The sequence below is a fragment of the Gossypium hirsutum genome, chromosome A07 (genome assembly GCF_007990345.1).
Source record: "Gossypium hirsutum isolate 1008001.06 chromosome A07, Gossypium_hirsutum_v2.1, whole genome shotgun sequence".
In the NCBI taxonomy this organism is placed as follows: Eukaryota; Viridiplantae; Streptophyta; class Magnoliopsida; order Malvales; family Malvaceae; genus Gossypium; species Gossypium hirsutum.
In genome coordinates, this window is record NC_053430.1 from 11182058 (window position 1) to 11191254 (window position 9197).

Sequence of the window (9197 nt, forward strand, 5' to 3'; positions counted from 1 at the left end):
AAACCCTAAGGCCCATAACCTAAACTATTTTTCAGTAAAACTAAAAAACCTAGCCTTCAGCGCCGCTCCCTCGCAGGCACGCCGCCTGAGGCCTGACGCGCCCTTGCCGCCATTGCACCAATATGGCAAAGGTGCGTTTCCCACCATCGCCATTGACCGCACACCGCCACTTGCAAAACAAAAAGAAAAAAGACAAAATCAGAATGCAAGAACAATGGAAATGGCAGAAATCGAAAGAAAAAAATAAATAAATATTATGGCTATAAAAGCCATAACAATGAATGTATTTTGACAAAAAAAAAGCAATAAAAAAATAGAAAAGAAAAAGTTCAAAGGTGATTCTCTTATTTATTATTATTATTATTTTGAATCTATTATTTTTTATAAAAAAATATGAAATAAAAAAGAGAAAGGGTAAAAAAGGAAAAACTCACCTGTCGGTTTGTCTTCTGCTGCCGTTGGAAACTATCTCCGGCCCCCAAATACCTCAGAACCTAGTAAGGTTCAGACGAGGGTTCGACGAACGCGGTGAGGCTGGGTTTTCTTCACACTATCTATCTTTCTTTCTTTTTTTATTTCAAAAGCTATTAGGTTTTAGATTTGAGTTTTAGGGTAAAAAAAAGGGCTAAAAATGACAATTTTTTTTACTCTGGCCTCCGGAGGCGGCAGCCATCGTCATCGACGGTTGGAGGCCATGGCGGTGCAACGATAGCCCCCATAGCAGACTTAAAGAAGCCTACAAAGAAAAAAAAAAGGAAAGAAAGGTTTTTTTTTTTGAAACTGCAGCAGAATGATTTTTTTAAACATTTTTTTTACTTATATAATCCTATAAAATGATATCGTTTTGGGCATAATTTTCAGACGCCGAAAGGACATCGTTTCAAGGCCAACCTAATGATCCGATCTGGATCCCCCTAAGATCCGCGTGTTTTTGAAAGGAAGGGGATGTTTTTAGCTTTGGCCCTTGCACTTTTTTCAATCTTTTTAATTTAATCCTATTCATTTTTATTTGTTTTAATTCTCGCCCCATAATTTAAATTCTTATGCAATTATTCCCCTAACTCATTGTGAATCCCCTGGGAAGCGACACGTGTTAATGTGATGGGGATAATTGCCATTTGACCCTTAAAGTTTTCTATCTTACTTAGATTTAATCCTTTAAGTTCGATTTCTTTATAATTTAGGTTGTTAGTTTTGTTATATTTTAAATTTAGTCCTTTATTCCCTTTTCTTTCTTTATTTTGCGATTTATGCTTTAAGTTTCTCTTAAATTTCAATTTAATCTCTTATTTGGTTAATTTTGCCTCTTTATTTGCTATATTATTTATTTTAGTATTTAAAATTTATGTAATTCATATTTCCTTTTATTTATACATTTTATTTTTTTTCTTATCCTTGTTATTATTATTTTATCTACTCATATTATTATTATGATAGTAGTTACGATATGATTGTCGCTATTATTATTATAAATCGATATTCTTATTACTATTATAATTGCATTATTATTATTTACCAACATGTTTTATTTTTAAATTTTTATTTTTTCCATTTATTTTATTTTATTTTTTTACTTATTATCCTAATATCATCATTTCACTTTTTTTACCCATATGACTATTTCATTTTATTTTGCTATCACCATCCAATGGGTCATATTACAATGTATTTATCATTTTTTTACTTTGCCCAAATAAATGTATATCGTATTAAAAGTTACATTTTTTTTAAATAATGCATAGGAAATATTTAAAACCGAGGCGATGTTCATTATTTTTGGGATTCGAGGAGTCGTGGTCCTAACTTACGGAGTATGGCATCTTTCTAAAACCGAAGTAATCGAATATCCTATTTATTTATTTATTTAAAAAATAAAAAAATGAGATTTAAATAAAGATCAAATGGTGATTATTTTTGTTTTAGAGGATTCAAATTTGTTAGTACAAATCTCGGGTGAGGAAAATCTTGAACACACGAACGAAACTCGAACAGAAGAAGAAATAGGACAAGGCTCCAAGGCGTGTATCAAGCCACTATCTTTAAGGTTATATTCGCCCTCACCTATTTTCGGTGTGCAAACGAGTTTCAAACAAATTGACCTTAAGGATACAATGAAGCCAATGGCTATTTGCGTTTTGCACTGACGAGAATAGCCCACTACACACTGAGCAATGTATGACAAAGAACTCAATTTCTATAAAGGATTTCTACAGTAATACTTTATAGAATAATCTAATAATATTAGAAAATGAAGGAAGGAAAGAAAAAATATTAGAATTTGTTAGTATGGTTTCCAAATGAAATCTCATTCTTATTTATAGGAATTTTCATGTCTCTTCATAGAGACATCTTTCATCAATAGGTGTATTTCTGAATAATAATGTCTTTAAAATAAATACATAATTATTCATTTAATTATAACTATTCAAATAAAATTATTTAAATAGTTATAATTCTTTTTCAAAAAATCAAACAATATAATCTTTTGATTAATTACACACATTCATTTATAGTTATTAGAACACTATAAATATTTGAAAATGTTTCAACAATCTCCCCCCATTTTCAAAATATTTTAGATTTTGATATTCTTGGAAATCAATTTGCATAAATAAAGGTATCTTACGATTGAACCTTCATTTAGTGAAAATATGTTAAAGTTAATCGAAATTTCATGGTAGGCTAAGCTTTGAACCAGCTATTTCATTTGATTAACCGAACACGTCTCACAAAATAATTTCAACATCGGTCAATGCATAGTATCTAGGGACACTATTATGGCCATGTGTCTGTGTCCTCTTTTCATGAGTCCTATCAGAACCAAGCCCTTGAGCTCCTAGAAGCGGCCACAATTCCACTCACATAGGTATATCCCATCAAGAGTGTTCCTGTAATTATAACACTCTAACATATTTATGTTATGGGTCTATTAAGAGTACATTACTCATCCTTCCCTTATCATTACGGGTACCTAGCACTTTAATCTTAGGATAGATTTATTTATAGTACTAACAGTCACATACTGATGATGTACTTTGTCTCATAGAACTCATGACTTGACATTATACCAAGCGTTGAGTCGAGTTTCCATCATGGGTGACTCTAATTAATGGGCTTGAGTCTCATCCCTTTTGAGGTCCTCTTTACTACATCTCTAGCAAGACTCTTTGTCAAAGGATCCACTAAAATTTCACTTGACCTCACATAATTAATAGTGATCACTCCATCAGAAATTAATTGTCGGACATAACTATGTCTTAATCCAATGTGTCTAGACTTTCCATTATATACTTGGCTATATGCCTTTACTAGAGTAGCCTCACTATCACGAAGGATAGAAATAGATGAAATTGGCTTAGGCCATAAAAGTACATCATAAAGTAAATTTCTTAACCATTCTGCTTCTTTAGATACAGCGGCTAATGCAATAAATTTTGCTGCCATAGTGGAATCAGTAATACATATTTGTTTATTGGAACCCCAGGAAATGACCCCTCCACCAAGAATGAAAATCCATCCATTAGTAGATGCATGATCTTCCAAACTTGTAATCCAACTAGCATCCGAATACCCTTCTAAAACTGGAGGATATCCATTATAACACAATCCATAGTTAATAGTTTACTTTAAGTACCTAAGTACTCTATTCAAAGCTTGCCAATACAAACTACTTGGATTAGTTGCGTACCTACTTAATTTCCCAACAGCATATGCAATATCTGGTCTTGTACAAGTCATTATGTACATAAGACTGTAAGCACTAAATTTTTGTCCGACTAGAGTTTGTGTTTAATTTTCAAAATTTCAAAAAAAAAAAAAAATTTAAAAATAAAAATTGCATTTTGACACCTAAACTTTTCCTAAATTTCATTTTGACCCTTAAACTTTCTTTAAATTTCACTTAGACCCCTAAACTTTCATTAAATTTCATTTTAATCCTAAATTTTCTAAAAATTACATTTAGCCCCAGAAGTTTTGCTGCATTTGCGATTTGGTCCTTCAGACAAGTTACATGATTTGGGGCACCCACTTCCAGATTTTCAGGCCATAAACATGGGTGGCTGCTCCTTCCCCACTTGCTACCTGCAAAAAAGAAGCAAAACCAACTATAAAAAGGAGTTTAAACTCCAAAAATGAGGACACCCACGAAAAAAAATAAAAAAAAAACTTGCAAAAAAGAGAAAAAGAAGAGGAAAAGGAGAGAAAGAGAGGAGAAAGGAGAAGAAGAGGAGAGCCTCCGACAGCGGCTCGACGGCGAAGACGACGGCGACGGCACAAGCGACGGCGCGGCGCGGCGGCTAGGGCTCGTGAAGAAGAAGAAGAAGAAGAAGAAGAAGGAGAAGAAGAAAAAAGAAAAAGAAAAAGAAAAGAAAAAGAAAAATAAAAAATATATAAAAAATAATAATTAACAGTCGGGTCAAACCGACCCGATCCGGCGACACGACCCGATCCGGTGACCCGACCCGCAACCCAAACCCAAAAACCCAAAAAAAAAAGAAATTAGGCAAAAAAAAAAGAAAAAGAAAAAGCAATACAAAAAAAATCAAAACAGCCCAAATATAAAAAAAGAGCAGGCCCAAAGCAAAAAAAAGGCCACAACAGGCCAGCCCAAAGCAGGAGCCCAAACCAGTAGCGGCCCAATAGCGCAGGCCCGCTATCAGACCCAGTCCGGCAGTGCAGTCCAGTGCAGTAGGAGGCCCAGCAGTCCCAGGCCCAATCAGAAGCAGGCCAAAGGAAAAAGAAGGAAAAAAGAAAACAGAAAACATAAAAAAGAAAAAAGAAAAGAGAAAAAAAAAGGGAAAAAGGAAAAGAAAAAAGAAAAAAGGAAGGCTCGAGTCGTGTAACCCTCTCGGTCAAGCTCGTATTTTGATCGGTCAATCTCGTATTTTTGAGCTTTTTGGTAATTTCTCTTTAACTATTTTTAATTTAATTCGCGTATTTGAATGATATTTTTAATATTGTTGATATATTTTTAAGCATTTTATTTTTAGTATTTATTTTTTTATAAGTTAATTTTATTTTATTTGTAAAAAATTAAATAAGGCAACGAATCGATTTAACATTAAATCGTTGATATCATCGCTATGTTGGGTGAATATCATCGGTTTGTGTTAAATACGATATGCCCTTTAAAAAAAATCGAGAATATTCTAAAATTTTTGTTTTTTTTTAAATTCTCGTGTTTAAGTAGAATCACGATTAAATATTAAGTTGAATCGATTTGGCACTAATTCGATTATTTCATCGCCATGTAGGGATGAATATCATTGATTCGTGTTAAATACGATACTTCTTAAAAAAAATCGTGTTTCAAAAATTTTCGGGTTTTTTAAAAAATTTCTCGTGTTTCAAAAATTTCCGTGTTTTTTTTAAAAAATTTCGTGTTTTCAAAAATTCTCACGTTTCAAAAATCTTCGTGTTTTCAAAATTCCAGTGTTTCAAAAATTTTCATGTTTTAAAAAAAGTGTTTTCAAAATTCCGTATTTTGAAAATTTTCTTGTTTTCAAAAAAAAATTTCTGTGTTTTACAAAAAATTCTCGTCTTTCAAAATTTTCATGTTTTCAAAAATTGACCGTGTTCATAAATTTTCGTGTTTTAAAAAAAATCCTCGTGTTTCATTTTTTATCAAAATTTTTATGTTTTCAAAAACAAATTTTGTGTTTTAAAAATCTTCGTGTTTAAAAAAAGAAAATTCGTGTTTCAAAAAATCTCGTGTTTCAAAATTTTCGTGTTTTTTTAAAAAATCGGGTTTCTGAAATTCTTGTATTTTTAAAAAAAATCGTGTTTTCAAAAAAGAAAAAGTTGTTGTGTTTTAAAATTCTCGTGTTTCAATCGAATCACGATTAATATTAAATGGAACTCGTATTTTTGAAAATTAAGACAACATGCGTTTAACGAGATACCAATTTTGGACGTCGCGAGGGTGCTAATACCTTCCTCGCGCGTAACCGACTCTCGGACCCTAATTTTCTCTGGATTTTGACGTGGACCTAAAATTGTCTCTTTTTTTAGAAAAGTTTAAAAAAAATTCTTTTAAAAAAGGATTTTATTTGGTGTCCGATCACACCTAAAAAAGATCGGTGGCGACTCCTCTTTTGTAAATAAAATTTGAAACTTTAATTTTTCAATAATCATTTCAACTAGCGCCCGTACCGAATTTTTAGGTCGCTACAGCTGGCGACTCCACTGGGGACTTTTTTTTCGAGAGTCGAGTCTAATGTTAAACGCGTGTTGTCAAAATTTTCAAAATTTCTTGTTCAAATTAACATTTAGTCGTGATCCTTAAATTTTTTGTTTTAAAAAAAAATCATGCATTTGCATCGTGTTGTACATATTCTAATTTGTTTTATCAGGTTGTTTTTCAGCTTTAAATTTTTGCGATTTTATTTTTGGTTTAGTTTTTTCTAAATAAAACGTAAAGGTTTACAAGTTTCTCCCCACACACCGTGCACTTGCATTTTTTTTTTTTTGCATAACATGAGCTCTATACCCGGGCTTCGTCCCTGTTAAGAGAAAGTAAACGCTATGCCTTCGTGAGTTAACTCGTTCCTCCGCACAGGCTAGTGAATACTTTCGGGTTACATATGACTTATGCTTTCGTGAGTTAACTTGTCCCTCCGCATAGGCATAAGTAAATGTAATCCCTCGAATTGATCATCGTAAGCCTATGATGGGCCATGACCGAGGCTCTGTACTAATCTTAGTAGATGACAGTGCAGACGATTCGAGTACCCACCTAGAACCAAAACCGCATATAGTGAACCATACGAGCTATCCAATTAGAGCCATGCTGAACCTCTGTCCGCTTATAGTCACTAAAATAAGTACACGGCGAAAATGCCTTTTGCCTTTCATTTACGCTGTTTATGCAAAATAATTGGATTGGGTAGTTTAATTTGTTTTTCAAATTATATTTGTTGTGTTTACTAACCAAGTTTATTTGTTTTTACTTTTATTTTCATCATGCATCATAGGCATCATATTAGGAAGGTGTTGATTAAAAGTTGGTTGCCAAAAAAAAGGGTTTCTGATGGAGGAGTCAATTACACAAATAACCGAGAAGAATGCCGTGGTTCGGGACTGGTCTCTAAAAATTCAGAGAGAAAAGGGGGATAGTCTAGTGGAAGGGTGTGTCGCTAATTTGCCCGAACATATAACTGTAAATGTTCGCCAAAATAACTTTGAGGATTTGGTTCGAATTTGGAATCAGTGGGATTCAGACACTAGAGACATTTTCACTGAGAGGTATGGAGATATAGCTCACCTGATCACCATCCGTGTAGACGAACAGTTGATTCAAGCCATGGTTCGGTTCTAGGACCCAGCTTATCAGTGTTTCACCTTCAATCAAGAAGACATGACTCCAACCATAGAAGAGTATGCTGCTTTACTCCGCATCGACAATGTACAATTCGGCAAAATATATGTGAAGGAGCCTAAGCCGATGACCTTCAAGAAAAAGTTAGTGAGACTGACAGACATGACTGATGCATGGGCCGAAAAACAGATAAAGAAGAAGAATGAAACCATTTGCATTCCATGGTCCTCCCTACGAGATTTGGCTCTGAACCATCCCAACATGCTGAAAAGGGTAAATCTATTCGCTTTGGCCATTTACGGTTTGGTCATTTTCCCAAAAGTTCTCGGACATCTCGAAGTTACAGTAGTTGATTTCTTCGAAAGGTTAAAACAAGGAATCAACCCTGTCCCGACCATCCTAGCCGAGACCTTCAGGTCCCTGAGTAGTTGTCGAAGAAAAGGGGAGGGACGATTTATCGGATGCGCGCAGTTGCTCAATGTTTGGATTTTGAGTCACTTCTGGAAGGTAGAGCGCACTCCGTTCCATATGTTTTCTAAAACATTCTCCCCGCTAGAAGCTTACCTCAATAAAGAATGGCCGAAGGAAGTCACCAAGCAACATTGGGTATCAGTTTTTCAGAATCTTCGCGCCGAGAATATAACATGGAGAGCACCCTGGATCCGTCCTTCAGTTCTGCTATACAAATGTGGAAGCCAAGATTGGGTACCTTTACTCGGGTTATGGGGAGGAGTTGGATATGCTCCGCTATTAGTCCAAAGGCAATTTTCTTCGCGACAATTTCTCCCCGCAACTAGAGGATTAGCACAGTTCAAGTTCGCTTTCACGGGTGAAGGATATATGAAGAGAGTCCGAGACACTGCAAAGTATTGGAAGGAAATTCATTTCATGGAATTAGCTTTGTATGTTGATACCCTTACCCAAGATTACGACATATGGAGGAAACAACGGGTAAATAGTCAGCAAATCTCATCAACAAACTACACCATCCAGAATCCTTTCTCGGAGGAAACGCCGTCTGAGCTAGAAATGGCAAGACAAGAATTCGAACGAGAAAAGGCCAAGATGTCTCGGGACCTTAGTGCCCTTCAAGAAGAAAACTATCAACTGAAGATTGAAGTTCAGGTTGAAAGGTCCAGGACTGAAAAAGTACAAAGAGAAGCCGAGATTGTGAGAAACGACTTAAGGGACCATCATTTGGAAAACAAGAAATTAAGAAACACTATAAAGAATAGCGGGTTGGGCAAGTCGACAGCAGAATGGAAGGAAGAAATTAGCAATATCAAGGGAGGAATGGAGTTTTGGAAGGGAAAAGCAAAGAAAGAAGAGGAAAAGGCTGCGCGTGCTGTGATAGAGTTAAGAAGGAAGAACGCCAAGTATGAAATAGTGACTGCAAAATTGGCGAATAGTCAGTCTGAACATCAAGAATTAAAAAGGAAAACACGAGATCTAGAAAATATGCTGCAATCTCGTCAACAACAATTAGATAACCTCTTGAAGGCTCTAGAAGAAAAGAGTGAGCAGTACGATAGGGACATTCACGCGTATGAAGGAACTCTCAAAGAAAAAGAAATGCAACTTGACTTCTTGATCAATGAAATTCGTAAAGCGGCTATACTAGTTGTTCAATTATCAGATGAAGCCGAAGTTCTCCGTTGCCAATTCCCTCCAAGCCAAAGATCGAGCATATCAGAGTTTTTAGAGCAAGTGAAGAAACAAGGCAATGTGGCTAGGAAATTTGTGTAACTGTTGGAAAAATGAGAACTTTGTGTAATAGACTATGTTGATAAATGAAATGCCTAAATATGGGGCTATCTTGAAATCAACACCAATTTCTTCCATTTCATTCATAACTGACATTCATTTGACATTCATGCAT